A 14,856-nucleotide genomic window follows, 5' to 3' on the forward strand; every position below is an offset into this window, starting at 1 on the left:
GATCTTAAATACTGTTGGAGAACCTGTAAATTAGGGAATCTGCACATTTTTCTAATTTCTTGAAATGTCTATAGAAATTGTAGAACGAGAAACCTCCAATTGTTCCTGTCTTCTGAATGCAATATGTCGATGGTGTGGAGACGAGCGAGCTGTAAGGGATACGGGTTTCAATTCTCAGCCAATCAAAAAGTCGTCTCTTTTATCATGGCCTCAGGCACACTGGTGTTGCAATGTGTCAGCTTTAACGGCCCTGTCAGGTTTGTTTCAGATTTCAGACCTAGCAGAAGAAGACTGACACTGATTCAGAAAACAAGACTACAACTGTCAACTCCCTCAACATTCGGATGCTTAAAATCAGCCTCACACCGATATCAATCCATGATTTGCTGGGGTATGTTTTCTGATTAGGACTTAGCTTTTATGCGTCCAAATGCTCATGCCAATAATGCCGTTTGAATTTTAACTGAAGTGTTAAGTGAAATGGTAAACTCAAGTAGTTTGGTGAGGTCAAAGGTCAAAAATCGAATTGCACAGCCATTAGAAGTGCCTTTAATCCTGAATGCTGACTCACTTTTAGCTTCTCCAAATAAGAATGCTTAAAGTTTGTTTTGTTAGTTTTGGCAATCATCCTGATGTCACGACTTAAGGTGCAATATGTGAAAATTTTAGTGGAAAGCAAATTAAAAGACTTATGTCAGGGACTAACAGTTTTGACATTATGATGTCCACACTAACACCTAAATTCCTGCAGATCCATTTTCAGTCCGTCTCCGATCTGCCACAGCAGCATATCTACTCCATTGTAACTCTGTTGGTCCTGACCCTTCGGTAACAGATATGCAAGGCTTAAATTTTTGCCAGTAGCCGAAGCACGCCGCTTCAATTCAACCAAATGCAGCAGAGAGCAGACAGGAAGCCAGCTACTGAAACAACATCATAACATCAGGTTCATTTTCAGAATAAAACAATCCGCGTTGACGCTGTTTAAACATGAGATTAACAGATTTGATTTGTCTACTCAAAAGTGAAATGTTATGGGTCATATGTGAGAAAATGTTCTGAAGTATTGATTTGAGGTGGCTATGGGAGATATTGTCTCGCAGAGAGGTGGTAACCGTTCCTCACAGTAGACAGAAGAGCCTGTGATTATCAGTTTCAAACAAACAGCTGAAACTGGAGCAGAATGCTCACACATTCAAACACTCACACCCTCTGAGTAAAAAGGGGTGGACAGTTTGCTGTACTCTCTTTTCTTTCTGTTTTCATCAAAAGGCAGGTGAACACAGAGTACAGAGAGATGAGGAAGGGAGGTCTGTATCAGATCAGTATCAGCCGGAAGAGATAGTCCCGCCTCCCTCTCCCCCTCTCCTTCCATCCCATTACCACTGGCCATCCTGTGACCTCTGACCTGTGCACTTAGCTGCATCTAGCTTACCTACACTAAAGCTGAGGAGGCAAACGTCAGCTATGCTGGAAGTGCTCGGTCACAAGCGGCCAAGAGGCAACACTCTTTGCCATGACTCTCTTTAAATAAGTGCTAATAATAAGTGTATTCACATCTTTATTCAGGAAAAAAACAACTGTTTTGTACAGTTCCTGATATTGACAGGGTGTCAGTCAAGATGTTACAAGTTTAGAAACTTTCGCAGCCATCTCTGCTATATAAAATAATAAGAAGTTGAATATACATTTTTAGCATCACAAAGTGTAAAACATGAATTGACGCTTTATTTACCTCTAATGTTTTTTTCCACCATGATATGTTGACAGTTTAGTAATAGAGTGGAGAGTCCTGACCAGCCCCACTGAAACTGGGCTGAAAGTTCTCCTTTTGGAGCTTGATATATTGTTTTAGACTGTGTTTTGGCCAATTGAAAACACTGGCTGATTAGCCTTATAAGAAGCTATTTGGCAAGAGGTGAGGTGTGCTCAATTTCTCCCTTGGAGTGCCCCTCACATTAAGTTTTGCACCTTTTGGTCACGGTCACGTAGGTCTACCTGCCCTTCAGGGATTTGTATATTCCACTAGGAAAACAAGGTCACCATTGTCTAACTCTATAGATGTTGCCAATCACCATCCCGGGGAAAAATAAAAGAAAATAAACTTCAGTGGAGGCCCAGTACCAGCCGGGCCAGAGCCAGACTGGATCTGACCGGTCCTCTATGTGGCTAGCGGTGATACAGACGGTAGAACATTTCTGCTGTTCAGCACTCTGCTCTTTGTGCAGAATGGAAGGGATTTCCTTTCTGGATATGCTTTTTTTTTAATTTTACATTTTTGCTGCTCCTTATTTAGTTATCTGAATTAAAAGCAGTCAGCAGGTTGCACGGAAAGTGAACGAAACAGAGCAAAGGGTGAGCAAGAAAGAGAATGAGAAGGAAAAACTGTGAACTAAAACTTCAGGAATATTCAGCTTTTATTCTGATGGTTCTTCAGTAAAAACGCACAATTTGCATCAAGTAAAAACATAGAGTTCGAAAATTAAAACATGCACAAAGAGACAAGAGCTTATATATGATTGTATCTGAGTGAATGGAATAGAAACTCTTCATGCCAGCACTCCTGGTTATTCAGCAGGTTTACTTACGGCTCTTGATTATATTACTCTATGAAAGACATGCAAAGGCTTAAAAAATATCATAGTTTATAATCATAAAACCATGATCAACATTCTCTGCTATGCTTTTGACAAGGCAGACCGGTGGAAGTATCTATTTGCGCTAAATCTATGAGCAACACCAGGCAGTGTCCTATCTATCTTTAGTAATTCCATGAATACAGTGCTGAGGGGCAAAACATGCTGTCCTCCTGCTAATGAAGCTTTCAGCCCTCCGCCACAACCACACAATGACAGCTGGCAGGGGAGGGGCAGGAACTACATGCCATGAAATAAGAGGGGGTAAAAATTGATTAGCAATTTTCATTTGCGCTAAGCTAAACAAAAGAAGGCTGCTGCCCTACTCTGCATATCATCATGGGGTGGGAGAGGAGGAGGGAACGCAGCGTTGATGGTGTTGGGGTGGGATGGGAAAGCGATCTTTCAGAGCTCAAGGCTTCTATTGTTTAGTTAGAGAGGATGTGGGTGTGGGGGAGCAGAGAGGGACGGGTGAGACAGGAGGAGCAGGGATGGGGGAAGAGTGACAAGAGGGGAGACATGAGGGACGCTGAGGACACAAGAAATGGAAGGAGGAAAGAGTGAGGAAGAGGAGTGAGAGAAGGAAGTGAGAGACGAGGAGGCAGGAGGTAGTGGGGTTAAAAGGAGTAAAATACCACTTTAACGCCAAGGATAAACTGGTGTATTTTGGGTTTTTTAAACGTGAAAAGACCTGCCAAAAATAGGTGCGTGACTCCTTTTTCATTGTATTTTTTTTTTTCTGAGTAAGGCATGTTGCAGTACTCAGTCATAAAAGCCACGAGCACATCATAGCATCGGGCCTGACAAGGGGTGAAAATTAGCGTGTTCACTCAGATGTTGAGTTTTCTTATTGGAGCCGGAGCCGATAAACACCAGTGACTACTGCAAGTTTGACGGGGGAGAGAATACCAAATGTTCACAAAGTCAAGATATTAGTGTGTGTTAGTGACATCAAAATGTCAGCAATGCTATGACTTCAGATTCTGTTGATAATTTAATTGTTTTGGTTTTTTTCATGTTTTCCACTATGGAAAACCTGATGAAAATCTAAGTTCCGAAACATTGTTGTCAGTCAACTTAAATGCAAATGAGGTGGACAATGTGTGTGAGTCTTTTTCCTGATTGTGTTTTCCACCAAAATTCTTACATACTGCCACTTTAAAAGTTTATTCGCATCTGTGGCACTGGGTATGGTACTGTTGTCCAATTGGGAGATGAGTTGAGGAAAAGAGTAATGGGGTGGGGGAAGTCTGAGAGGACGGAGGCAGAAAGCGCCGGGAGAGAAAAGTGAGTGCGGTGTCCAAGAGTTCATGACCAATTCTGAAAATTAAAGCTGGACCAGGACAGCGTCGCAGCGCTCTCTGAAAACAAAAGCAGAGTGGCGGGGGGGGGGGGGAAACGACACCACCATCACTTTTAAGTTATTAAAGCCAGTGAATACAGAGGCTCTGACAATGGAGAAAATTGCCAACACTGAAGAAAAAAAAAAAAACTGCTGTACGTCTGCAGTACTGTGGCCAAGCCATGTTGTTGTATGGGCAGTTTTCTTGAAGGGTTTTTTGGCATGACCAGGATGCATGATGGTTTATTAACAGTGACACTAATGCACCTTTGTGTGTGCATGTGTGTGTGTGTCTGTACTTTCAGCAGGTTGTCATTAATTTTCAGTGGCTTAAACACACACACACACACACACACACACACACGCACGCACGCGGTAATAAATGCAAAAAAGGCGAGAAAAATAGCAGCTGGTAAGTGAATGAGAGGGGGAGAAAAAAAATCAACAACTTTTAACCAAAACACTGTACACAACTCTAAATTTAATTTTCTGCAAGATTAAGCACAATAATGACTAGCTTTATAAAAACCCGTAACTAATGGCTTCCAATGAGCCAATCTATAGGCATTGATCTGCTCAGTATCTCATAGACTTGCAGTGCAGAGCTCATAAATGAAGGAGGAAGGAGGCAGAAGGAGACAGACAAAAAAAAAAAAAAGAGTAGAGGGTAGAGCTAAATGGGAAAAAAGATAAGAACTCCGCCAGCTGACAATCAAACATTCACGCACACCTTTCACAGGGGTCGGCCAGGTGTGTGGATTCGAGAATGCCAAGTTCACACTACAAGATGGAAGCCTATATTTTCCACTCTTCAACTGTTTTTTTGGAGATTGTGGACAAAAGCCTCAGTCCGGAGGCACATGGGCACTCTGTGCCCTGAGCGGCGGTCACTTAGCACGACCTATTCAAAGATGCAATCCGAGAGCTCGCCGCTGCCTCACAGACGCTTGAAAAATCCCTAACAGGCTAAATATCTGGCTGTGGAACGAGCTACAGCCAAAGAAAGCAGACACTCCTCTGCTGTCCCCCGCTGTAGCTCTCTTAACCCAGTTTCATCATGGAGCGGGAGCAAAAATATAGCTCCTATCACAAAACATTGGTATTCATAGAGGCTTTTCAGTATTGCACCTTGCTGAACTACAGTATAATCAAGCAGTTAAACATTCTCACTGAAAATATTAATTGACCTCGAACTCTCAGCTATGTTCTTTCTTTTTCCTGCCTTGTTTTTACGCTGCAAATCAGCAGACAAACAACTTTGATGGCTTTTTCTTGTCTGCTCCGCACAGTTTTGTTTGGTTTGCATGACAAAACATTTGGAGACCTCGTCAACAGGCTCTTTGGGGATTCCTCTCGGTGAAATATATATATGAATATCAGTCATGTAGTGTGCAAAAGACCTCAAGATAACCAATTACAAGACAGAAAGTTTTGTAATGTAAACATTTTGACTGAAGAGTTTGACCAAAGGACAGTATAAGCAGACTTTGACCCTATCAAGGTCTATTTTTTCCTTCTTTGCATGATAATCCCTTTTTACTTTTCATACATCGGATGGAATCCACGGCATGACTGACCCAGAAAGAGAATCTGTCCGAAACTTATGATTATTGCATCTGGCTTTTCTCTGCTCAAGTCTTATCATCACCTTCCTGAGTTTGGCCATTTGCAACAGGACTAGACTTTTCTTTTTTTTTATGCTTTACGCATTATGAGCGCTAGTACGTGTTGACAATCACGCTGTATTTATTCATCAGTTAATTGTCTCCGCATCTAATTCTGGATTTAGTTAGAATCTTAAGTGTAAACAGGGGCTCGAACCAAGCACAATATTGTACAAATAATTGCCATGTGTCACTGCTCTTTAAGATAATAATGACTATCATCCATCTCCTGTTTGCACTGATCCCTTAACGACAGCTGTGTCTGCACTAAGCAGAGGAAGGCTGAGCTAAACAAGAGTTGAGCTGGAGTTAAAACATGTCACAATAAAAAAATCATTATTATATATTTTTTAAAGGTTATTAGGGCAATTAGCTATCTAGTGGTATTCTACATCGCTAATCCTACACTTGACAGCTTTTTAGAGGCTCACTGACTAACTAAAGGTGGTGGCATGTGAGGAGGAGGAGGGAGGGAGCGAAATGAAACAATCCTCTGCTGAGAACGCACAGAAGCTTAAATCCGGAGAGGGCTGCTTGTGTTAATCCCCGTGGATTAAGCTTCTAAATACTCCTATTCAAGCCAATTAATTCATGCATATATCTGTCTCCAGCTCTTTTCATGTCATTTAGCATGATGGAGGGCGACTTCCTGGGAAATCAGGAGGAGGGTGGATGTGTATCTACATTAATGCACGCGGGGCTCTCTCTTCAGGACCACGCGGTTACATACATCGTGATGCGGCCGCGCACACACACACAGACACACACACACACTACACTGCAGAGGTATACATTGAGAGTTTAAAGAGGTGAAATGATGGTGGGAGGGTGAGGATTGAGAGGGGCCTCCAGAAGTTGACTGACGTATTCTGACAGCTGAATACTAATCATCAGATCAACCTCTGGCTAAATCTACAGGATCTCGCCGGGGCTTCTGGCTGGGAGAAGCATAAAACGGATTAGCAGTAAATACAGAAGGCTTATAGAGAACAGAGAGACATCAGTGGACAAACTCGACAACTTAAAACAAAAGGTTGAGACGGGGAAAAGATCTGGCAGGACGACAGGAAGTGGACAGCAGATGAGTGGACGTAATAATTATGGAAATTACTTTAATGGTTTTTACGAGGATATTACAATCATCCAAACAAATATTTCGAGAGGAATAAGAAAGAAATGTCAGAAGCTCCACTCTCCTGTCCTTTTTGAGAGTTAATGTCCAGCCACACCGCGAATGAGAGCATCCACACTGATGAACAATAGCACTCTGTAAACAGTTGTGTCAGCATAGGAAGATAGATATTGAAGGCCTGTTACTGTTGCAAGTTCTACAGAGGAACAAAAACAAAAAAGCCCGAACGATACAGGCTTGGGAAATTCTTAAAAGATTAGAGGAGTTAGAAGAATCCGACCCTCTTTTATGGGAGTTGTTCCCTTTTGAAGACGATCTTGTGTATGCTTTGACATCACTTTTCCCCGTGATCGTCAAAAAAAGACATCCGTAGACATTTGCCAAACCTAGCTATTTTTCACGGGACGTTCGAACCATCTCCATTTGTTATCCGACGACCGAAATGGGTCATTTATGCTAAACCATGGTGTATTGCGAACCCTAATCAAGTGTTTTTTGTGTCCAAACCTCAGCAGAGCATAAGCACAGCGTTGTGACAAAAGAACAATAGAATATGCATATACCGAACAAATGGAAAGTAACCCTGTTTCAATGTTTCTGTGGTTTAGAAATGCCCACTATTGATACATGCTGGGCTAACATTAATCTGTCACCTCGTGGTATCAGTGTTTAACAAATGATCCCTGCGTTATAGTTCGCCGCTGTTGTTGTCGTGGTGGATTGCACCATCCGCTTGGGTAAGAATGATTCTGAAAACGACGAGTGTACAGTCATTGTTACAGTTAGTGTTGTTGGTGTGGATGGCCCTTAACTTCACTCATCTATGTTACAAATATCAGATCTCCTGTTAAAGTGGAGTGCTGGACAAATAGGAATATGAAGGTTATAGAAGGAAGAAAGAAAGAAAGAACGAAAGAAAGAAAGAAAGAAAGAAAGAGAGAAAGAAAGACAAGTTAAAACCACTTAATACTCTTGGTACTGTTATGTTGTCACACAAATTAATTTCCTGTTTGCAGTGATGTCACTAATGATATGCTGTCCCTAATGACATCATCAGGGCCTGAAGTGGACTGCAGTCTGTAGTGTTTCAGAAGTCTCAAGTCTCTGGTTACCAGACTGTGTTTGTGTGTGTGTGTGTGTGTGTGTGTGTGTGTATGTGTGTGTGTGTGTGTGTAGCAGGCTGGCAGGCAGCAACCGCTGCATGGAGTATTAATAGGAACTCACATCACCCAGAAAGGCTTCCAGATAAATAGAAGCTCACATCAGGCTCACGTCTGTGATCAGATTACATCCTCCAGACGACATCTAAGGCTCGAGGGGAATGCTATACAGTAATCTGATTACCAAAAAGTAACTAAAGTATCCTGAGCAGAAACAGCAGACCAAACTGATGGGAGAAGCTCTCAGCTTTACTCACAGGCACAAACACAAGAGATTATTAAGACGTATCATTGGCTTCCCACTGACAGCAGATATTACTGCCAGTGGGAACAACTGAGAGTTTTGTCGACCGGTTCCCGATTCCTCACCACCAGCAGCTGCAAAATCAGCACCTTGGAGCCTCGGAGTGCTACACCGACACAACCTGTATCATATAAAACTGAGCCACTGGTGTGATTAGCTGGCTGTGCCCTGGGCCATCTTACCCTGCCTAAATTATTTATCAGTCAACATGTTAATAAGTTTACTGTCTGACTGTCCCAGCCAAAAGAATAGCACCAACTTTAAAGTGCCGACGGAGATGGGTGTCGAAGAAATGTTTCTCTCCTTTCATCAGCATTACGGACGCCTGCCAATGTTTTGATGTCTTACTCAGGAGAACGTCAGAGTTACGTTAACTAACGCTGCAGATCAATGCCTTTTACTTTCTGCGCCACTGCAACACCAAGGCAGGAAGACTGGAACTACCAGCAGGTGGTCATCAGAAACATAAAATAATTAAGTTACACATCAATAGTTCCTCTGAGGGACTTCATGTTCTGCGCTGGAGCCATGCTTCAAATTTAGGAGCAGTTGACAGTGCACATGTTGCAGCGCCCAGAGACCAACTCTGCTTCTGAGGTCAGTGACAGGAGTGTTACACATTTCCGAAGAAACCGATGCAAACAGAGCAGAGAGAACACAACAATTCCACAAAAGAAAGCTCCCGTGGTGCTAATCGCCGTGCCTATGGTTCACCTCTGAAAGCTCAACATATTCAAATAAATCAGTGCTGATTTAAATGCTAATTAAAGGTATTAACACATTAGCATTATTTGGCAAATGATGACAAATGACAAGCTACTTCTCATTTTGAACATCCTCATATGTGGATGACGCACTTTGATAAGAACAGCCAGGATAAAATGCATGCTCACAATTCTCATAAATATCCTTTTTTGGATGTTAAAAATATTAAATTTGCAGCACGTTTAAGATTACCACGATCTCACTGGGTGAAAAGAAAAATCAATAAACACTGATTATCTTGACCAACATATTAATTACTCCCACTGAAAGTTCTAAGTGCATCAACCAGTGGGTTGTCATCAGGCTGCCAGCTGAGTATTGCAACTTTGTTTTCATCATTGAACCAGGAAAGCAGCATGTAACTGTGAGTTAACAGCACTCCTCCTCTTACCTGATGTTCCTCAACTCAGGTAACAGCTGTAAGGTGTGCTCAGTCCTCAGTTACTGTAATAAGGTTAGACAAAAAAAACCAAAAACATAGTGTAGCTGGGCAACTCTCCTCAGATTTGTGCTGCAACAAGTGAAAAACTGGGACACACATGGCAGGACACAGTACGAGACTGACCAGCAGCATTTCAGGCGTGTAGATCTGAACACCTTTTAGGACCGCTCACGTGAATGAAAATCATCAATCTGCCATCTCTAAACTTTGTCATCTCTCTTACTCTCAGTCCGAGGCTCTGTCTCTCCTTATCCCCCCATTCTCTCCTTCTTTTAACAGCCACTCTGACTCTCTTTCACTCCGATCTGACATCAGTTGCTCTGATTGGCCGACCCAGCTCGTGCACTAACCAGTGACACGCTTTAATTATTGAGCGGCTGACCTCAATTGGTTGGCTGGAACAGCCTAAAACACACTGCGCCACACACAAACAGACCGTGTGCACGTACACACTCAGTGATTGGAACACCATGCTCGCACAATCTCACTACATACTGCACACTTACATGCTCACCCTGGGGACACTTTCTAAAGTCTAAATATATATACTGTGGACAACATCAGCTCTGCTTGTTACTACTCAGTTCATTGATGCTCAGGGATTAGTTATAATTTACCATGGACTGTGATAGATTATACAATAATATACATGAAAACATGTATGAACCTACTTCAAAATATATTTAAATATTAGTCATTAACAATCATATCGTTTTCTATTACTGCTATATAACTTGTTTATAGTAGAGCCTCTTTTAAATCGCAGAAACCTGTGGAGACCATTGTGAGGGAGATCTCAGATAAACAATATCATAAACTCCTCTTGTTGCATATTTTCTTTAACTTTGCCATAGAACTCAAATGTAAATGCAAGTAAACCGAAACAGTTAGTTTCAAGGGTAACAAGCCCCTGGGCAGTTATTCCCACTCAGGGTGGGAAGCTCAAATGTCGTAGTAAATGTAGGGAATCTGACAAATCCTCATCACTTCACCTCTTAGTGATTGATCAAAAAACTGAAAAGATAATGGAAAGTGATAACCAGAAGGGACAAGAATTTAAGGTAAAACAACATATTTCATAACCTGTTAACTTCTAGAGGACAACAGCTAATGTTAGCTTCCAAGTTTCCCATCCTGAGTGTGACGTCAGAGGGAAATGGTCACTATGTGAGCATGGTCTACGGTCTCTGGTCGCCGGATAAGAGATACTGCATGTATAGAATCACCATCAAATCTGATTAAAAAAAAAAAAAACACAGTAAGGTTTAATACACTGTTTTCCCCACAGGTTATATTTCTACTACACATGCGCACGTCCAGAGTGCCGCTTGCTCATCAGTGCAACAATGTGATTGGCTTACAGGTTTCCCGGTTAGTTTGTGGTAAAGCATGTGATATGCTTTTGATATGTGTCATACAACTGCCATCTATTCAAAATGCTTTAAGAAAAAAATATTTTTGAGTCTCATTCATAACTCGTCTCACTTTGGGATGAGACTCATAAATCTACTTTTTCTTACAGATATAACCTTTAAGTGTTTTTTCTCTGGTAACAATTAATTAATGCAAAAAGCATTTTTGTTACTATTAAATAATGTCTAAATCATAACCTTACTCAACATGAATACCAATTGTAATCGATTACTTCTTACTTTTTTAACTGCTAATTAACCATTACTTAATGATTATTACTGCTTAAACTAATGTTAATAAATGTTTCCTGATTGTAAAGTGTTGCTGTTTCAGGAATAAAATATATAATGTAATAAAAGTCATATAATGTATAGAAATCTTCTTAAAATATTTACTATATGACGAGACATACAGTACTGTGCTGTAGTATCACTGTTCATGAAGATGTGGAGCTTTTATGGAGAGTAAGAAAATGTATTTTGAGTTTTAAACCTTCAGGGCTATATATATATATTACATAATACATTACTTGTCGTAGTATTAAACTGTTGAACAAAGCTCTAATAACAACATGGAAATAAAATCAACGTATTAATAATTTATGCCAGCAGACAGCAGCTCATGAAATAGCTGCCTATGTGTAACATTAATGTTTATCACAGCCCATTTGATTGTAATATACCGTATAAAGTTACTGTATAGTCTTACAGGGGTTTCCTTTAAAGGTACAAGGAGTTAAAATATTTACTATAATTTACGATACAACACTGATGCTGATTGGAAACATGAATCCTGCGATATGCCTGTCACTACTGGTGCTGCAAGAAAGAGAAATGATATACATCCTTTGGTATGCTATCTATGCACTTAGCATGCTATAATTTAATTTCTAAATATATCCTGGAGAGTATGATCTCTGTCACACTTGTCTCCCTACAAATGATCAAACACAGTAGATGATACTGGACATGTGATATCCACATTGCTTCATAAGACATGATGCAACCAGGGCATTTTTAGATTAGGGTGTGATGCCGGTATCATACCTCGAATATTAAACATATTTCCACTGGTTGCTCTGAATGCGAGAGGAGAGAGCGTTTTACCTGCCCGCCGACCTCATGATGTCAGCCGACTGACACTTAATGCAATAAAATGGCACATGTCTCTAGTAATGACATTCACGTCGAGAACGCCCTCGGAAACATGAGTGACATGTTGACTCTCATTATATTTTGATGAGTGTAACCCAACTGGGCTCCATGGCATGCTGCATGGCTTGTGGCCTATGATTAGTTACAAATAGTTCAATGGGTCACACCGCTTGGCTCTGATCCCGAGACCTCACAGGGTTTGATCATAGTGCATCCCCAAACCGCAAGCCCAAGTAAAGAAGTAGAATTCAAATGAGTTTGGCAGGAGGATGGTCTTTACTTGTCTTTAAGCGAGCCTGTCCTCATCAGAAAAACAACCACAACGATCGAAATAGACTGCAGGTTCTTATGATCCATATTTACTTTGTTGTTAAGTGACGACCTCTAGCACCATTAACGTGGTAAAGCTACATAACGTAGCGTAAGTTACTCATGTAATTTTGGCCAGCTTGTAAGTTTTCCTGGGAGACTCTCAAGGTTTCCTCCTCGAGTCACAATTCTCCTGTATTAAATCCTGTGTTTTTTATAGTCCCCAGAATGCATGAAACAAAGTCTCTGAACTATTTCCAAAGTGTCGGTGTGGGCATGTATGAACTTAGGTACATTTGTAATGGAGGTTACAGAAGTAACGTAGTGATTGAAGCCCAAACCACAATGTTTTCCTAAACCTAACCACACACTGACCGAACGACGAAGTTCACACACGATGTTGTTACACTGCAATGGTCGTGTTGTTGAGGGAGCTGTGATATTTGTCATCCTGGGAGATGCTGACATTGTACCCAGTCAGTCTTTTAGGTATAAGAATATGTTGATTTAACTACTAGACATTTAATCAGTTAATACTTAACTTACTTATCAGTAGATAATGCCTGTTTTTAACCTTCCACTCGTTAAGGAAAATGATTAGAGAACAACATTGTAGTTTTCAGGTTGTATTGGGCCCTAAATCCGACCACAGATTGTAAAGTTGACTCAACATTGACTTTTCCTGATAGTTACAGGTGGTTTTAGTGCTGCTGCATGAAGCGCCAGCATTAGACGAGTGAAGACATCCATTCTAAAGTATAAAGTTCTTCCCCTCAAAATCAGATCTTGTGATGTTGCAGATTTCACAGACAACTAAACCCGGATACACAAACATAATAGCTCACACTCACACGTACGTAAACACACACACAAATACACACACACACACACCAAAGCGAGCTCGGTCAAACAGAGCTCTCTACATGGAGCTTCATGCATGCATGCGTGTCTATGAAGTTTGGCACTGTGTTTCTTTGGTCCATACGGCGTTTTGTATTTGCCATAATCCCCTGTCAGCAACACTTAGGCAGGCAGACAATAGCAGAGAAGATCGGCAGCCAAACCCCCTTCACTGTGAGCTTGGCAGGTCAGCGTGCAAGCAGCAGGTTACACACACACGCACGCGCGCGCGCACACACACACGCACACACACACAAAAACAAACAAACAGTACTGCACCTGTACCACCATGCAACATACACACAAAAGCAAAATCACACAAACACCCATACACCAACACACACACACACACACACACCAACACACACACACACACACACACACAGAAGACACACATGTCCCGCTGAGATGCACGTTACTCACACCGTCTCCCGGCCCTCTTCAAAGAGTTGTGGTGCAGCTCTCAAGGACACGGCTGTCTGACATCTCCTCTATTTCTCTCTCTCCTCTCACTCTGGCATACTCTCTCTGTGTCTCTCTCCCACTCTCTCATTTGCCTCTCGGTTGCAGGACGCTGCCACAACAGATGCAAGTGTGTCGCTGCCTTTCTGTATTCCTCCCTTTTCCCCCTATCCCCTTCTCTCTCTCCTCTCCTCTCCTCTCCTCTCTTCTCTCGGTCCGCAGCTGAGAGGCACAGCTCATTCTCTAAGCCATGAAGCAGGGCTTCTCTCTTTTTTTCAAGTGCCGGGTAGTACGAGAACGAGGAAGCGAGAGAAAGAGGAAGGGAGGGAGAAAGAGGAGAGGAAGGAGTGCTGGGCGAACTGACCAAACTGATGTGCCACTCCAGGACACCGGCGTTCTGCAGACAGTCAGCCAGAGTCCCACTGCAGGAAAAAAAAAAAGCTTTACTGTAAATCAGCAGAAGCTGTGGAGGCACCACTTATGTTTCAGTCTTGTACTAAAGAGACAGATGGACAGGAACATAAAATGAATTGGGTAACATGACGGAGGAAACTGGGAAATAAGAACGAAAAGACATTTACAATTTTTATTTGTTTTCACTGAATGTTGTGTCTGTGACGTGTAAACAAAAACCCAAATTGAAAGTTTAAAAAGAAGAGAAGGGAAGAGAAGAGAAAAGAAGAGAGGAGAAAAGAAGAGAAGAGAAGAGAAGAGAAGAGAAGAGAAGTGTCTTAACAAGACAAGAGGGGAGAAGAAGAGGGGAGGCGAGAAAAGAGGAAGTCTAAGTATTCCCAAAAGCCTCGCTGTCGTTTCTGAAAAATGGTCCCTGCAGGCCCGATCCAGAAAGAGGCAACACAAACAAACACAGAGAGCAGAAACAAACATCTATTTATGGAGGAGGGGGGTCCAGTTTCTCAACCACATTTGCTAGCAGCTCCTTTTTTTTCTTTTTTTTTTTTCTTTGACAATGTTACCAATTCAGCAGTTTAAGAGTAACAACTAGAGGACAGGACAGGAGGGGAGAGAGGAGAGGAGGCTCATTCTCCACTGTACATTAGAAAACCATGGGAATGTTTCCATCTAGGATTTTCAACATATCCCAGAAGTAGGTCGGTGCATCCCAATCTTGATCTGACATTCTCTCTCCCAATCCTCCAGCAGGTTAACAACCCA

General features: G+C 41.7%; 1 protein-coding gene across 1 annotated transcript in view; it reads right to left on the reverse strand.

The window, feature by feature from the left end:
* Nucleotides 1-13,956, reverse strand: part of esrrga (estrogen-related receptor gamma a) — a 147,169-nt gene extending 133,213 nt beyond the window's left edge. The window contains exon 1 of the mRNA XM_030415124.1: nt 13,647-13,956. The gene's annotated coding sequence lies outside the window, so the exon portion shown is untranslated. The remainder of the gene's footprint in view (nt 1-13,646) is intronic.
* Nucleotides 13,957-14,856: the final 900 nt, after the last annotated feature.

This window comes from Sparus aurata, chromosome 4, assembly GCF_900880675.1.
Source record: "Sparus aurata chromosome 4, fSpaAur1.1, whole genome shotgun sequence".
Lineage (NCBI taxonomy): Eukaryota > Metazoa > Chordata > Actinopteri > Spariformes > Sparidae > Sparus > Sparus aurata.